Genomic DNA, 18,927 nt, shown 5'->3' with positions numbered 1-18,927 from the left:
TTAAAAATATACTTGTCCGTGGTTACTTCACTGAGTGTATTGAAGCGACGCCTGGGTAAGAGTTTACGATTTCCAGTTTCTATTTTCCCGACAAGATGTAAGAGAATGACATCTTGTGATCATTAAGTCGGAAAGTGTGTAATACGTTGTTATGACTTCGCAGACAATTTTGCACCAACTGCTTGTGTAATGCTTCGAGATGCTTAGCCAACGTACCAGCATGTTAATGGCTTTGCCGGGCATAGTTGGGCAAGCATTTCAAAGCTCTGACTGGCCCGCAACATTGTGTACGTCTATTTTGCAGATGATATGAACATTGCTATTATTCTTATTTTGGAAGACACATGATAAAATTATCATAATTCGTTGACAATCATAACTTATAAGTGCGTAAACACCCGTTTTTCATTCTGCCAAATTCGTCGTGAGTACACTGATTCTGTGAAATACCTGAAAGTCTGCTTCTCTTTGACGTGGCGTGGAACGAAAACGTTTTTACCAACAAAGTGACTTCGCCAAGTCGCTTGGAAAATGCCCTCTCGTACAATCGCTTGTTCTAGTGCGAGTAAAAAGTGAACCTGTATTTTTTAGCTTACTCTGCCATAGTTCTGTCTGTTTTGCAACTTTTACTTTGGAAGGCTAAATAAATGGATTCCTAAATAACAATATTCAAATTATTGCCTACAATACCAATCTACCTACACTTGGGAATACATATCTGAAACTTCTGAAATTTGATACTTCTTTTTTTTTCTTTATCGTCCGCAAATTGTACCTTTTAAAAACTGACTTCCATCGGCGACGCAGCACAGACCGAGCGTTGCACTGCGCATGAGTACGAGCTTCGTAACAGCTAATTTAGGAGCGTGTAAATGAAAAAGTCTAATATGATTGTACTGCACCATTCAGATGTTTGGAGCCTTCCTAAAAGAGTATTAGAGCAAGCAATACTGTACGGAGTCAAACGAACTCTAATAATTGGTGCATGTTGCTTTGATATGATCAAGAGCTTTATGATGTCGACGAGGATCCGACACAGTTGTTTTCCCCACTGCCTATGATGCAACGGCATATATTGTTTAATAGGATCATTGTTGTTCTTTTTATCTTTCTGTTTACTTTAATTGCTTTGGAAGTGTTCGAACATTGATGAACCTTTATTTGTTAAATATGCTTCATGAAATGTTTGAACTTTCAGTTTCTTGTAAGTGCATAAATTGCTGTTGCATTCAGTGTAAGTTCAAACCTTTTATTTTGAGTTCAGGTTCTGTCCAGCTGCTGTGCTTTGCCATACAAGCCATATAGAGACTTCGGTAGCCCCGGCGCTTGTCATATGTATTCAATAAGCGCTAATAAACTTTTTAAATTATTATTAATTAATTGTTTCACTTTGAATCAAGTCCAACATGAGTCATGTTTGCTTTGAAGGGCCTGCCTCTTTGTTGAGTTAGACGCGAATTTGGTTCAAATTAAATTATGAAGTGAGAGACCCAATAAATGCATGGTAGCGTTTTAAAGCAGTTAAAAGATGAAAGTTGACGGAAACAACGGCGTGCGATGCACAGCGCGAGAGTGTTGCAGTCTGCACATGGAGTGATCGGCTGTAGCGAGAGCTACGACGTTCCGCAGTAGCTCCCCACGAGGAATTCCTGGGTTTGAATTCCCTCCGCGTACGAAAGCATTTCTTGACTCATGAGCGGTTTCGCAAGAGCGCCTCAGCAGACTGTTACGACAGAGTCTGTAATCAGAGCATACCCGCACGAACAATCAAAAATATATTGCATAGAAGTATGGCAACTTGATGGTTACCCCCAAGTTTGGGTGGGCCACCCCAAAAACTTTTATATTGTTAGAAGTTGACCAAAATCGATGTCTAACCTAAATCGAGTATGGCGAATTCACTGGAGGCCTCTAAATTTGTGCGGACAGCCTCCAAAATTTAGACAATGGATGCCCAAAATTTGACCTCGTCAAAATTTTACCAAAACTGATGTTGAATCTAATCTGAGTATGGCGACTTCAGCTGTGATCGACCTCCGAAATGGGGTGGACAATCCCCAAAATTTAGTCCCCTGGATCCCCAAAATTTGGCCTCGTCCGAATTTGACCAACAGAGACGACAACTAGGCCACGGTACTCTAATCAACGAGACGCAGAGCCCATAACGCAACTAGGCATGGAACTAGCAATTCTTTCGCATTCCTGCACGCTAGCAGACCTAAGTGCACCTATTTATTTTCTTTGTCCGAACTCGGGATATGCAAGCCACAGCCTTCTTGGTGGGGTTGAAGTGTGAGGTAGTGCTTTCACACAAAAGCTATCCAGGGCTTAATCAGGTTGGTCGGATGACACACAGCAGAATTCATGTTTTTGCTACGCGCACATGGACAGGGATGTTGAGAGGACAGCCGATGGTCGCTTAGGGTAACAAATTGCATTCCAAGGGAAGAAAAGCGTAGCAGGGGGTGGCAGAAAATTAGGTGGGAGGATGAGGTCAAGATGTTCGCAGGAGTCAAGTGGATGCAGCTAGCACAGGACCGGGTTAATTGGAGGAGTATGGGAGAGGCCTTCACCCTGCAGTGGCTTATGATGCAGGGACAGGTGGAGCATGACGTTTGCATCTGCTGGCTCAATCAGGAGTAGGGCACAATGGCACTTGACAAGGTACGAGTAAGGTTTTGCTGTCAGTATGAGAGCTTTCGCGCTTAATATAGGGGGCACAGCGGTGGACGGATGTCACGCCGTGGATCGCACGTGGAAAGGGGAAACGAGGAGAGTTATAGAAAAGTGAAGTTGGTGGAAACGCGTGAAATCAACTAGAAATAATAGCATGTGCCGGATGCTATATGACAGTGATGAGGGCGATTAATTACGTGGTGCGACACGTAGCTCTACATCATCAACTACAGTGGCAGTGGCGCCGACGGAAACCAGTCGCTCTGGGGCAGTCACGACTCACGACCGGTCTCGAGGGGAGCGCGCGCATCTTCAAAAGAGTTCACGCGGAAATTTCATCCGCCTGGGGTTCTTTAATGTGCCCTGACATCGCACAGCACATGGAAGCCTTGCTTTTCGCCTCCATCGAAACGTGGCCGCCGCTTTCGAGATTTGACCCCGTGTACTTAATCGGGTCTAGTAGTCGAGCGCCCTAACCGCTGAGCCACCGCGGGGGGCCGACTTTGCGAATTGGAACCATTAACGTCGATATCTGTTCAATGAAAGTCTGATGGAGGTCAACAAGAAGCTGTTTTGGCTAACAAGGACCGCACAAAAGAACGAAGATATGGATTCATGAAGGCTCATATCCGAATCACCTGTGAACAATCCTTAAACAGTCCACTGGAGGAATTTCCACTTGTTTCCGTGCTTAAGGTGAACGTTGGCAAAAGTTCACAACGGAAAATGGTACGAAATTTGAATGTTCGTAACGTTTTGAAAATATTGGTAATAATTCAAGATTATAGCAGAAGGCTTATTTTGTTTTGTAGGTACCTTCTTTATCGTCGAAATAAATTTCCCACAATCCTGTTTCAATTTGTTCACCGTGAGTGGTATCGTACCAGTTTTATCACACGTCCGGCCCGTTGGGGGATTGCTGTCTTTGTTAACGAAAAGTACGACGTTTTTGCTGTTGTCGTCAGGTTTGACCATGACGAATTTCTCGCTTTGAAACTGAATCTGTCGCGCACATCTTTAACATTACTGGCTTTATATAGACCTTCGTCCAGTAGCACAACACGTACATTTTGTAATTGAACTTGAATAAGTATTTAGGCACAAATCAGGTGAGCTGCTTTTGACAAGTGGCCTGAACATCGGTATTTTGTTTCCCAGAAAAGTTTCTGCTTGGTTCATTTTACATGTCCTCTCTAGAGGTCGACACACCGAATGGAAAGTACGAATAATGCTCATACACGTGAATACTTAATTTCTGAACGGCCGACTGGCAATCATGACTCGACCACATCGTTGTGTGCTGATTCAGATCTTGACCTCGCGTGCTATGTCGCAGCGGCTGAGAGACCATAATTACATAACTGTCGGTTGTCTCTTCAATTTAGTCTCTTTGGGACTACGTCCACAAGTTACAGTGTTGCTAAGTATTCCAATGTCAATTACAGACGAAATAAAATTAGATACGTTGGTTATACCTCTTAAATGGGCATGCTAATGAACACGAACCATTGGACACAGTTGCATGACTAGCTTGACGAGCTGAAAGAGAGAGAGAGAGAGAGAGAAAAGAAAAAACTCGCACACGAAATATTACACTAAAAAAGGCAGAATCAGACATGGCCAAATCATGGAATCATGCGGCCAGTCGTAGAGATTGGCTGCTCTTAAAGCGTTCTAAACATGGTCCCCAAAACGCAGACCTTCGTCCATAATATAAAACAGTCAGAGAAGGGTTGCGTATATAGCGTTCATCCGATTTGCACGACACCTGTACTTCCGGCAGCTTAGAACGCCCTTTTAAAGATGTATATCCAGCCGTCATATACCAAGCAAGAAAAATTGTAAGTTATTGTCGTCTTGTGAATACCTTAAAAAGCATCAAAATGTGCGATTGCTTAAATTGTCCTATGCCAACTGGTGCTAAAGTTTTCAGTTCACTGCTGTTCCTTCATTCCATTCTTTCTACGTACAAGCAGTCGTTCATCGCCATTTCTTGAATTCAGATTTTTACTAAAAGTCTTATGCTAATTTAGTCTATGTAAAGTTGATAAACGCTGTCTAATTTGCCATAAAAATGATACAATCTAATCTAAAGCTGCGGGAAACATTTTACTATGTACCATTTAACTAGATAATGTATAGCTAAGAACTCTGCGAAAAAACCTGCCATGTTTCTAAACTATCTGAAGCTGATAAACTCTATCTAATCTTACCTAATCTGAGTCCCGTGCGACCGCCTCTCGCCCTTTCCTTAGTACGGACCTGAATGCGGTTGACTGATAACTAATCTCTATATAGTTAGTCACTATTTTTTCACTGCAGGAAATATTAGGACGGGTTTTACATTCCGTCATAAAAATCATAATGCTCAAATAGCAATATCACATATTGTCCAGGAACGATGTAGAACAAAATAACAGGAATTATTACACATTTCTATGGTTTTAGAGACCCACTTCCTCATTGCGCAAATTATAGAAATCACTGTCGATATACTATGGAGGAATGAAGTATGAGTTGCGAATACGAGCATCAGGCATGCACACCCTGTATGGACACTTGAACGCATCTATAAAACTTCGCACATTCCTTCGCACGTAACTTTACATTGGACAGAAATCGCCGAAAACACTACTTCAAGTAGCACGAAGTTTAAACGGCCGCCTTCTTGTTGACCAATGGAACTCTTGCTTCAATTACTAACGGAACGGAAAAGGCATTTCACAGCCTGAGGCCTTGGAAATTTAGCAGTTGTCCATGTGCACTGATCCAAGTAAACAAGAGCCCCGCGGCGATGGTGCAGTGGTTTCAGTGCTCGACTACTGTGCCCAAGAATGCAGGATCGAATCTCGGCCGCGGCGGATGGATGCGAAAAGGTAGGCACCAGTATTCTGTGCGAAGTCAGTACACGTTAATGAACCTCAGGTGGTCGAAATTTCCGGACGGCATCTCCAATAGCCTGAGTCACTTGGGGCTTTAAACCTCATGAGCCAACTAAACCAGCCAAGTGGACAAGACAGCTAAATGTGCTGAATAGAATTTTTTAGCTGCCTCCCATTAACAGTTTCTACGATCTTTTCGGGAATCTTTTCTTCTTGTCGATAAAAAAAAAAAAAACCGGAACCTTGTGCTTCGTGAAGCTGTCGGAACACATGACTTCAGCCCCTCATGTGAATTAACTTGTCACAGAAATACAAAATTTGGGCACAGAAGCATCGTGAGGCGAAGTAACCAAGACTACTTCACAAGCATATACGGATGCATTCCGCCGGCGCCAAGCGTTCGTATAAGCTTGAGAAGTAGTCTTGGTTGCGTTGCTGGCGCAGCTGAACTTCAGGGAACATTTTAGAGCGCATCTCTCTGACGCCCGTTCCTGGGTTTCGCGTCGTCGTCGGCGTCGACCGCGTCGGCCTCGTAACCAGCTCCGCCCCCCTTTCATCGCCCCAGTTCGAGCCGGCGCTTCGGCAACCGGGGCCTCGCAGGGTGTGGGGAGGGGGGTGCTCTCAGCGCCGAACGTTGGGGGCAGGAGCGCGCGCAGCAACCGGAGAACACGAAGAAAGGAAGGGGGGGGGGGGGGGGGGTAACGCCAGAGGCCGCGCTAACAGCGACTGACTGATGCCGCTGCCGCCGCTAGCGAATCAAGACAACGTCACTGCGTAACTGCGTAGAACACCGTCGCCGCCATGCAGAAAGAGGAGGAGGGGGTCCCCCTCTTCCTGCGTGGCGGCGAGGGTGCTATCCGGTTGCCGAAACGCGGGCTCGCTGTCAGCGGATCACAGTGCGTGCATCCCGTTCTCACTCGCTTCACTCGCTAGCGGCGTAAGTGGCATCAGTTAGTCGCTGCTATCTGTTCGTCGCGCAACGTTCCTATGGGCCCACGCGCTGCTTCCCGCAACCTTCCGATAACTCAATTGTTCTCGTCTTTTCTCCAACCACAAAGCCTCTTTCATGGGAGAGTGGAGTGTTTCTTGGTGGAATACATGTGAAAAATTAAAAAGGTCTGTAATTGTGCAGACGTGTCCAGCTCGAAATCTTTGCCTCAATCTATCGAAAAGGTGAAACAGCTGATAAGCTACGTTCAAATTTAGCATTAGGAAGTAACGTAATCGTGGGCAACTTTTTTTTCTACTGAAAACACTGCATTGATCTTTGTGTTCTGTTTGTCTTTAATGTGAAGGTATACTTGGAAGCTTAACGCTATTCGTTTGTGTTATATATCACCTGATATGAAGCATCAATGTATTCGGTTTTCATCTTGTGAGCCTTTGTTTTTCTAATTAATTGACTAGTTATTCTGTATATCAGCCATTAGTCCCAGCCACTGATCTGTACTTTTCATTTTGTCGTTTTACCGCTGCCAGGCGCTGTCCCTCAAGCCTCCTCTTGGCTTTAGGTCGCAATACTGTAGATTATAAAAAGTGACAATAAACATATTTTTTTTTACCGCATTTCACTATCGTAACATCAAGCTAATCAGGGTGGTGCTATTTGCTCATCCACTAGATCCATCTCTTAACTGCAATGCAGAGTTCATCCGCTCTCTATTTTAAAGTCCTGTCCGACCCTGACCACTCCCACTCGGAAGTCCTTCATGGACGGAGTCAGACTTTCTAGCACTGCCCCAATACGTAAGCGCGGTAAAGCTTTTATTTCTTGGATATGCTCAGTCGGCCTGGTGCCACATTACTCAGGCACTGCCTTTAGTGCTTGTTGTTCTGCTACAATTTCAGAATATAATTTTGGAAGTACTGGCTAAACATGGACAGTTTTGTGATGATGAGCGTCGAACTCCAGGACACCTGTTGAAAAGTATAGTTGAAAAAGATCTCCGCGCCTCTCGGTACTTTGTACGCGTTCACCCTTTTGCGCACAGTGATGACAATGGCTCTACGCGAAACAGGAGCAAGCAGTCCACGGAGGAGAAGGAGGAAAGAGTTGCTCGAATTGATCCCACATAAAAGAATAGGAGATAAAGATAGCTCGGAGGACAAATGCGGATGACCCCCCCGCGGACGAGGCGTGTTCGCACGCGAGCTGGCGGCGCGTGATGTCCGCCTGCATTGGCGAGCACGAGCACCGCAGCGGGGCGAGGCGTCTTCGTGGCGCCGCGGGGTGCGCGTGTGCCACGTGCAGGAGAACGCCGTTATGCAGAGTGTTCGCCCGGTGAGCGGACGTCGCGCGCGCCGCGGTCGAACGATAAAAGGCGCTCGGGAGGCCGAGGAGCGGCCGATATCGCTGGGACCCATCTCGATTGGGCACCTCCGCGCGTGCGATGGCGGCCCCCGATACAGGAATAGCCCCCCGGGTCTGGAGGCCCCGGGCGTGATAAACGGGGTGGGGGCGGACCGACCCCTCGGGTCGCCGGGCGAACTGTATCGGCTGATCGGCCACCGGTCCCGGACGCTGGCCAGCCGGGTGAGCGACCGCTCTTGTTTGCGCCGCCATTGTGCGGCCGCGTTCCGGGAGGCCGGTCCGCCCCCCTCTCTGCCCGCGGGGGGGACTGCGGGAGCCCCCGGGCCGCCGCCCTGCGCCACTCAGCTGCCCGCTTCATGCTCAACATTGCTCGATGGTGCGACTAGGATAAAAGCGCACGCGAAGCCATCGCTTTATTAAAGTATACACTGGCGCCCTCTCTCTGCTGCACGCGCGAGAACAGGCGCCTCTCCTCCGTATGTTACTCTGTCATCAGTCAGTGTCATCAATCAGCCCAGCTCATTGCTGCGCGGTGCCGCTTGCCCCCATCTCTATATAATGCCTATGTATGCGGTCTTGCGGGGGTTTGTTCATGTGCAGCGTTTAGTGCGCATTTATACGGGAGCTTGTGAGCCCCTTCGGGACTCGTCTGTGTCTGCAGATGACGCGCTAAATGTTTTGCTCGTTCGGTATTCAAATTCATGACGGAAGTCATGAAGAGTGGCCCTGAGATTAGTCAGCCCCGACAGCGGTATGTTTGCGTTTCCAGCCTGATAGCATTAGCCTTATCACTGGTGTGTCATTTCATAGATATCTATGTTCGTTGGCCTGTGCGTCACGCGACTATCTATAGCTTATTGGCTAATGGGAACATAGTTCTCTTTTAAATGCGGTCCTTCTGACAGAAGGGAGGTAATCGCTTTGCGTCATAGGAGAAGTGTCCATAAACAACCAGCACGAATGGCGTCTGCGCCTAATTATTACCACGTTTCAAAAAACGACCGTTTCAAACAGCGCTAACGCCACCTGTTTCGTTGAGGAGTTGAAGAGACGCTGGAGCCATGCCGAGTCAATGTAACTATCTTGTCGTTAGTCGGCATTTCTCTTTGAAATGGGTATCAAAGAAAGGATATGAGACTGCAGGATTTCTGGGTGTCGCACACAGTTTATTGCACTGCAGCGCCACTTATTAATTGTACTCTGTAGAAGCAGCAACACGCGCGTATCTTGATGCGCGATTTTTTATTGCCTGTTTACGTCAGATGCACCGAAATATTTATGAAGACTTTCCGGCCTTATAACCGGAAAGGAAACTGCTAAGAGCAACTTTGTCCCTATGTTTAATCTCGGCATAGCAAGAAAAAAAAAAAAAGAAGGCTCAGATGGAAAGTTCGCCTGCCCCTTTTCCGAAGAGAGGAAGGAAAAGGGGGGGGGGGGGGGGGGGGCTCCTAAAACAAAGGTGGCTGATGCGGTGATTTTGTGGTTTTCTCGGCGGTGCGAAACCAGCTACGTCCTTTCGATTCCCGTCGGCCCTCTTCTCGTTCAAGGACTCTTCAGAAATGAGCACAGATGGAAATAGGACCTACAAGTATAAGGAAGGGTGCATCTTCAGACCGGTTCTAATGCGGTCCGTCTCATTTCCTTTGCCCAACAGTTGAGTATACCATAGGATGGGCTCCACTTGTTCTCTCCGTTTCTTGGTAACCTTCTCACTTTCCTCCGCCCTCATGAAAACGAAAGGTCTTCACCGTTTTCATATAAGGACTCTGTCGCCCGGCTCCGTGTGGTGTTTCGCCCGTATTTCATACGATTCGTAGCATACTCGTAAAACATGAAGCTGAATTCGTGTTAAACTGGGACCATCTTTCAACGCAATGATTTTTCGCCGATAATGCGGTGTTTTTAAATAAAGGAGAAGCCGCTCGTTGAGCCGCCATGATGGCGCTGTGCTTATGGCGTTCAGCTGAACACAAGTTCGCGGATGGAATCCCTGATGCGGCGGCCGCATTAATAGACAAAAGGCGAAATGCGAAGTGGCCCATGTGAGTGCAATGCTACCGCACGTCCAAGAAACTGAGCCGAATTTGATCTAAAACCCTCCACGGACTTTGTCGTATATACAGTGAGACGGCGCCTGTTGTAGTCGACGCGCTGCTTCGGGACATTTAAACCCCGCATTCTACATACCACGCCGAAATGCAGTGATTAAGGGCACTCGACAGCTGTGCTCAAGAATGCGGGATCGAATCCCGGCCGCGGCGGCCACTTTTTGATGGAGGCGAAAAGAGAGGCGCCCTTGTGCTGTGTGGTGTCAGTTAACGTACGTTAAAGAACCCCAGGTGGTCGAAATTTCCGGATCACTCCCCTACGGTGTCCGGTGTCATAGCTTGAGTAGCTTTGGGATGTTAAACTACATAAACTAAATCAAACCAAAATCAGTTTGATGTAAGTTCATTTGATCTTAAAAACTGCCTCACCTCGACATAAAAGAAGCGCTGTCTTCTTTGGAAGCTGCTGTCACGCGCTGCAAACGAATTGCACTCCCGGAACTCTAGAAGCACTACAGTTTCTTGGTGTCGCCTCGTGGCAGACCCATGCTGAATTCAGAGAATGCCTTATGATAATGTGAATTGGGCAAAAGCTGCTAAAATAATTTCCGCATGAAAGTTTGAGGAATAACGATCGTAATCAAAAATGCAAATTCTGAGAAGTACGCTTTAGACGAGAGTGCTCGAGAAACTTGTTTGCACACTAATTGGAGAGGTAAAACGCTTCTTGTTTTTCAGTCAATTTTTTCTACTCATTAGTGCTTAGTCGCGCGTCAGGCGTAATGCAAAGGAAACCGCCTACTCTCTGTTTCGAAATATTCGAATATTCAGGCTTTGTGTATTTTTGGTAACCCGCGGTGTCAGCTGAGGAAAACATGGATTAAATGTTCGCTAGGTAGCCTGCACAAGTTTCTATCATAGAATTAATATAGTGACTGCACACTGCAGGTTGCTTTCAGATTCTGACTACGCAATTGAGACGAGAATCACACCCCAGTGCTCTGATCCGGCGCATCTGCTTTAACCGTCATACCAGCAGACGAATAAGCTTCTTTACTTGGATTTCCGTACTAATAATGCTATTCTCTTTCTAGTTTGCATCCACTACCTATTCTACTAAATAGGGGACAGATGGGAGCCTCCTATGTCAGGGATTGTATTACCTTTTCGCCACTTATAGCAGTGATATTCGTTTGGCTGTGTGAAAACGAAAATTAACAAAGAGAATGGGAATTCTTAAATATATTCACATCTTGCTCCTTTAAGCTACTTCGTCAAGGTTGTGGCAATTAGTGCGCCCACAGTTTGTAAAGAGGTAGATAGGATTACAGCTTCTAACAATCTTTGAAGTGCAAGCGCACTTTGCCTACTCTTTTCATCATATCTCTGCTGTGCCTTTATCGGGAAGTATGTGCTCGTTACAGTGTTTTGTGTGGACCAACAGCTGTTTAGTGCGTGTGTGTGTGTGTGGGGGGGGGGGGGGGGGCTGCTATCGACTGTGCCAAAAGAAATCTCCCGTCAAGCTGACCAATAAGCGCACTTTCTCAGCTCCAGCTGGACGCTTATTTCAACAGCATGCCTTAGTGGGTCACGTTTGCTTTATAGGTATATGGATGCATTCGAGGAGGCGGGCTGCGTATATAGATGCGGTGCTGTGAACGCTGTTATTTATCGCCGGACTTTATATTTTGTTGAGGAGCATTGCAAAAGCATGCTGCGGATAATGCACAGTGAAGAAAGCAGATATTTAGATTCATTGGTTGGATACGGAAAGATAGTGTTTGGACTAGTGGTTGTCACATAATGTAATGTAATTTATTGCACTAACAATAATGATTATATATCATTACTGCTAGCTAAAATATCACTAAGTGTGGTAGACAGTGATTCATCCCTTATTCGGCCACCATGATGGATAATTAGCTCAGGCGGTTCAGAATTAGGCCCGCAATTACGCAAAACATTAATCTTACCCGTTTCAAATCGCCTTATTGCATATATCTGGTTTTTAGCATATATTGTAGCAAATAACTGTTTTGGAAGCCAAGGTTTGCGAATGCCTGATTACTGTTTTCTTATGGTGCAAATAACTAAAGTCTTATGATACCTTGAAGAAAAAGAGACTTATAGGAAGACCTGATAAGCGGCATCGGTACATTGCGTATGCAAACATTCGTTTAGTCAATGCTCATTTCTTCACAGAAACTACCTGGCCCATTTTGTTTGAAGTGCTCGTGGTAGTGCCTTTGGCACATGATTACAAGTTAGACCTGAAAACATGGGAATATGATTCGGATTTTAATCTTGCACAATGCATCTTTTTTAAATAGGTGGATACAAGCAGGAGTTGGCAATTCTAGCAGGTCTTGATATGATATGGGAGCAGCAGTGTGAGCATGTAATTTCTGAATATTGTTTTTATCGGAACTATCGACTAACCCATCTCAATAATAAATTTACCAAACAAATGACTGCAAATTTACACACGCAAAGAAAATATTGCAAAACAGAGAGGAAAAACATTCATGGTATAACGCTGAAGATCAACGCTAGATGTCTCGCTGTTGTGTTTTGACGATAATTATTTTGTGATTTATGCCTTTTTCATTATTCACACATGTGAATAATACATTGTAGCGCCCTCCTACGCTGTACACGGATGTCTTAAGCTCGGCGCTACAAGGCGGCGCTGTGGTGCCGGCTGAAAGAAAAGAAGAATAAGGTTGGGCCTCGCGTGCTATGTACACAACAGTAATTTTTCAGATTAGGTCTTTAAAATATCTAGGTGTCATTTATGACGGTAACTTGCGATTTCTCTAACAAGGCTGCGCGGCAGCACCCCGCCTCTAAATTTCTATCTTTATAGGTCTGCTTTGGCACATTCTCCAGCCTAAGCATTTTGCGGTGAGCAGGAATCATAATATCATTTTTTATTATTTTGCTACCACTTCACTACGTTGAGAAGATGGTTGAGGTAAAAGCCATTGCAATAGCTTGGCTTCAGTTTAAGTAGAGCGATATTATTCTCAGTTGGCGCCACCATCCTTGGCCGCAGCCACAGGTTGTTTTTACCACCATGAAATTTTTTTTACTGGAATCAAATCGTTTGCCTTGCTAAATGTTTCTAACATCACTTGTTCTACAAATATCAGCGTCAATATCCCGTGCGCGGTATGACTTTCCATATTTATTTCACCTTTTCGTTTCTTTTCCTCCCTCCAATCATTTTCTTTTAAGACATGTAAGTATACACTAAAAACTTTCTCTGCTGCTTAATTCTTGGCCGATCCCCTGTGTGGGTATCTGCCACATGTTATTTGGTAAACAACAACAACTGCGCAAGATACGGCACGAGCAGTTACGATACAAGCCTGCCACGCTGGTCGCTTGTTCCAGTGCTCCACTACAATTCGAGACAACCTTTTTCATGGGCGGCTCCTGCCTCACGAGCTTGAATTTGAGGATCCTGGAGCCTTTTACGGGTGGCTTCTACTCGTCGAGCCCGCACTTGAGGATGCTGCCATCCTACGCGGGCGGCTTCGGACTCGCGCGCCCGCATCCCCGGTTCGCCTTACCTTTTGCCTCTGCCCATTGTTACTGCGCGTTTTCCATTCGCTTTCCGCTTGCGAGCCCTCTTCTCAGTTACGCGCCGCGTCCTTCTTCCGAGCTTCTGAATGGCGCGATTTCTCCGTGCGACTGACGCGAGCTTCACTCGTACATTGAAACTCCATGACTGCCTCTGGTTGAAGCCGATTAAGCGCTGCCCGCTTGGCGTCCTCCATGTACTGTTGACTCGCCGTGGGCGCACGCAGAGAGCCCCCCGTTCCACTTTCCCACACACCTCCTACTGCGCTCCGTCCGAGGTATGTGCGGACGCTTGATGTTGACGCATCGACTGCTGCGCATAAAGCCGGTAACCTTTGATTCGCAGCAAGCGGTCTAGATAGATAGATAGATAGATAGATAGATAGATAGATAGATAGATAGATAGATAGATAGATAGATAGATAGATAGATAGATAGATAGATAGATAGATAGATAGATAGATAGATAGATAGATAGATAGATAGATAGATAGATAGATAGATAGATAGATAGATAGATAGATAGATAGATAGATAGATAGATAGATAGATAGATAGATAGATAGATAGATAGATAGATAGATAGATAGATAGATAGATAGATAGATAGATAGATAGATAGATAGATAGATAGATAGATAGATAGATAGATAGATAGATAGATAGATAGATAGATAGATAGATAGATAGATAGATAGATAGATAGATAGATAGATAGATAGATAGATAGATAGATAGATAGATAGATAGATAGATAGATAGATAGATAGATAGATAGATAGATAGATAGATAGATAGATAGATAGATAGATAGATAGATAGATAGATAGATAGATAGATAGATAGATAGATAGATAGATAGATAGATAGATAGATAGATAGATAGATAGATAGATAGATAGATAGATAGATAGATAGATAGATAGATAGATAGATAGATAGATAGATAGATAGATAGATAGAGAGACAGACAGACAGACAGACAGACAGACAGACAGACAGACAGACAGACAGACAGACAGACAGACAGACAGACAGACAGATAGACAGATAGATAGATAGATAGATAGATAGATAGATAGATAGATAGATAGATAGATAGATAGATAGATAGATAGATAGATAGATAGATAGATAGATAGATAGATAGATAGATAGATAGATAGATAGATAGATAGATAGATAGAGAGAGAGAGAGAGAGAGAGAGAGAGAGAAAACAGACCACGTAACTTCGGCTATGTTAGCTTAAAACTGGGTAAACTGCTGGATCGAGAAACACCAAGGATGCATAGCCACTAGTAAAGCAATAAACCTATATAGAGATATAACACAAGAATATGTATTGTGCTTTACATTGAACTTAACATAATGACACCTCTGCCAGACATTTCTATATATTTGGTGTAGAATAAATAATAGCGCAACTGACAAACGACCATATACTTCGCGAAAAGCATACATACTCGAAAACAAAGTTAAGCTGCAAAGAATAAAGACCCAGCATTTCATATTTATTTCACTTTAACTGGAACTTTTGGTCAGTCCAAGGTGAACGATAACCGTTCTGCCAGAGTGAGTTGCTTCATTTTCTTCTTTCTTATCCCAATAAAGTGCGCTTGATGTTTGAAATGTCTCTCTCTGGTGATTTGACGCGTGTATGTCACGCGCCGCTAATTTTGACAAGCTGAAGCCTGGTGGCGCTGCGCTTTCAACAGCGCCTGCACCGGTCTTCTCACGGCCAAGGCAGCTTCGCCGTCCTCCGCGCGTGCACAAGAGGGGGGCGCCCAGGTATGCGCCGCCGCTCCTCCCGTGACGGACGGGAAAGCGCTCTCTCCGGGGGATGTCGGCTGACGCGCGTCGTTCGAGGGAAATAGGAAGCGTCGCCCCGCCCGTATTTCGCACTTGGGCAGGAGTGTGTTAACTCGCGCCGACGGCTGCTGCGAAAGGGTTAAAGCGCAGACGCGCGAACAAAGGCGTGCCGCTTGCCTCCATTTTCTCGCATCCCCGTTGCGACCGGCGCTCATCCCCCGCCACGTAGGTGTATCATTGCCGACAATGTTGACGCGGCTAAAGGAGGCCATCATCTGAGTGGAGAGGCTCTGGCGCCAGAAGCACGCAGTCGTTGGTGTCGCTATCCTCATAAAGGATGGCACATACCCACACAGGGGGAACAGCCAAGCATTGGGGTGTCGAGAGATTAATTATATGCATTATTTACATGACAAAAATAAGATGATTTAGGGGGGCAGAAAGAAGTAAACAAAAAGATAAATCACCGAAATATAAAGAGAAATTATAACGTACGTAGGAGAGGAACACTGTGAAATTTACAGCCAAGTGATTTTAAATAAATTGTATATTTTAGCGGAGCAGACGTTTAGATTTCATTTAAAAAAAAAATTGAATCACGGTAAAAACAGACCTACGGCTGTACTCAAGTATGGTGGCTCGAAAGACAATAAGATCGGGTTGCTCAAACTAAGGCCAAGCTGTTGCGATGGCTTCTAAAAAAACAAAAAAACAAAAAAAAAACTCTTTTTATCCTGGTGAAGCGGTAGCAAAGCACCAAGAAGTGTTCTATTAATTCCTATTCACAGAAAAATGCGCAGACGAGTGTAAGCGCCAAACCAGACATATGCAGATAGAAATTTGGAGGCAGAGTATGCCAGCGCAGCCTTGTTAGAGGCAACACCATCTGCCGTTACGGACATGATTTCCTGCTCCACGAATACCTAATATGCATGTATTCATGAGATCTTAAAAGAGAAGCAATTTGCTTGCTTAATAAAGGGTGTCTACGAAACCGCGCTGCTGTGACGTACGCTGTAGCCGGGAGGTGACACAAGGCCTTTGAGGTACGCATTTGCCAGGCTATCAGCAATTCACCGACTGTAACACTGCTCTGACCTGGTACCCATTCCATATGTACAAGGTTTAAACGTGAAGGGAGAAATGATAGGGAGGTGTTAAGATTTGAGAATCTATAGTCTATGGCCGCAAAATGATTTTAAGACTTAACCTAAGGAATAATTTGGCACTGAAATGTTAGAAAGGTTTACAGAATCTTTTATTTGAAAAACAAGGAGCGCGCACTTGTTCACATTTAACGAGATTCTGAAGCTACACAATCAATTCTCAAGGGAGCTCAGGTGCGACGGCAGACGCACATAGGTGCATTGAATGTCAGGTACAACCATAAAAAAATGCAATGTCATCCTCATAGACATACCTGCAAAGTTGATGATGACTGGTAAAGAAGCTCAGTGGAAGGTTGAAGAGCAGAGGCGAAAGCAGTGCCTCTTGAGGAACACATTTGGTTTGTTGATATCGCCTGAGTGGACACCATTTAATGCACAAAAAAGTGTCTGTTTGGAGGAGTGCAGGTATCCACGGAACTAAATAATGTATAAACTAAAGATTCTGTAATTTTTATATAATATGCTATGTACGTTGCAGATTGTTGTAGATTGCCCTATAAACAGTTTTGTTTGTCTCCCTGTCACAGAGGCAGAAGTCTCAAGACCCTTCATGCAACTTAACAATAGCAAAGCTCTTGACATAAATAATTTGCAAATCAAGCCTGTAAAGCATGTATTACCGTCCATTGCTCCTGTTCTCACGCACATTTTCAATTTGAGCATCGTGGATGGCGAGTTCCCTTACGAAATGAAAAAGTCTAGAGTAACTGTCATACACAAAGGCTGCGACAAAAATGACACTAAAAATTACAGGCTAATATTATCAATTCTTTTATACCAATATTCTCAAAAGGGTTCGAAAAAATATTATCATTAAGGTTGACAAAATGTTTTGACGAGATGAGTTTTTTTTTCTGATGCCCAGTTTGGTTTTAGAAAGGGGCGGCGCTCGACAGAACATGCTCTGCTGATTCTCAAAGAGATCTTAGAGAATATTGAAAATAAGTTGCTTACTCTTGGTCTATTTATCGACTTTTCCAAGGCTTTTGATTCATTCAGTCATGATAACCTTTTAGATAAATTATTTTTGTATGGAATTCGAGGAACACTTTTAAACCTTATCAGATCTTGCCTTCGAAACAGAAGTCAGAACGTACACTTAGGTAACAGACAGTCCTCTTTTCTATCCATTGTAACTGGAGTTCCACAGGGTAGTATTTTAGGGCCGTTCCTTTTAATGTGTATAATAATGACATTGTGACGACTGGGTTGCAGGGCAAATTTATTATTTATGCTGATGATAGTAGCATTCTTTTGTCTGGCCCAGAAGAAAACATTCTTGTAACACAATGTAGTGACATGCTCGAAAGACTGGTTTTCTGGTCAAAGACTAACCGATTGAAAATTAATCCGGCAAGAACAAAAGTAATTATTTTTTGGCCGAGAAATAAAATTGTAAGCTTGGCGACCACTCTTCACTGTGATGTATGAGAAATTTCAGTTGTAAAAGAACTTAAGTTTCTAAGCGACGTTTTCCGATTCATTAACATGGGACTCGCACATCACCAATATCTGCACAAAACTCAGTAAAACAACCGGGGCCTTATCTCGCTGCCGCTCATTACTTTCAGTGCATACTAAACTTCAAATATATCAGGCAATGTTCTTCTCATACATTAACTATTGCAATTTGGTGTGGTTGACAACTAAAGGCAACATTAAGAAGGTTTACATGTTACAAAAGAAGATTGGGCGCATCATAGCTAACATTGACTACTTCTCTTCAACTGAACATTATTTTCCTCAATACAATATAGTCCCGATACAAAACATTTATGAATTTCGTATGTTGCGCTCATTTTATTTATCCTCACCCGCTTTCAGGCAGTTCATTGCGTTTATGGCATTATTATAACATAAAGTAATGCCTCTACTCGCAGCATTGATATCTGGCTGATTCCACGTTTCCGCACCAATTACAAACTACAGTCTCTGAAACATAATCTTCCACAAATTCTCAATAAGTATGATGAATTCAACAGCCCCAACCTCAACCGATTACGGCATTATTTTTTATGCCATTAGATTTTAGTGGTTGTTATTTCCTGTTATCCTGATTCTCAGAAGCCTTTAATATGAAAAGGTACGCGTTTCCTGTATGATTCCTTTTAAAAGTACTATTGTATTGCATCTCTAGATTTCTTTTTCTCTTGCATCTATTCTTTGAATGATGTCATTGCTGTTTTGTCGCAAACGTGTATCCGTATTGTCCTATCATAGTTGATTTTTCACGTGTACAAATCTGTGCCATGAATTTTTGTGTATTTTATTATTTTCCATTGTACTTTCCTGTGCATGGTAGGCCATCATGCCCTGCCTTGTACATCGGGCACCTAGGCCTTGTCAAGCTGACATGACAGCTTTTAGCCCAGGTGACCCTTCAGAAGGTTTCTGAAAAATAAAAAATTGAATTGAAATGAATAAGCTTTGGGTATATCTAATGTTA

The 18,927-nt window shown here is 44.1% G+C and overlaps 1 protein-coding gene across 1 annotated transcript in view; it reads right to left on the bottom strand.

Annotated features, from left to right (window-relative positions):
* Positions 1 to 13,641, bottom strand: part of LOC146205760 (NPC intracellular cholesterol transporter 1-like) — a 54,975-nt gene extending 41,334 nt beyond the window's left edge. Inside the window, exon 1 of the mRNA XM_084586955.1 lies at positions 13,493 to 13,641. The gene's annotated coding sequence lies outside the window, so the exon portion shown is untranslated. The remainder of the gene's footprint in view (positions 1 to 13,492) is intronic.
* Positions 13,642 to 18,927: the final 5,286 nt, after the last annotated feature.

This window comes from Amblyomma maculatum, chromosome 1, assembly GCF_055883805.1.
Source record: "Amblyomma maculatum isolate TAMU_Amacu chromosome 1, ASM5588380v1, whole genome shotgun sequence".
In the NCBI taxonomy this organism is placed as follows: Eukaryota; Metazoa; Arthropoda; class Arachnida; order Ixodida; family Ixodidae; genus Amblyomma; species Amblyomma maculatum.
The sequence above is the reverse complement of the archived record's forward strand: the minus strand, read 5'-3'. Positions and strand labels throughout refer to the sequence as shown.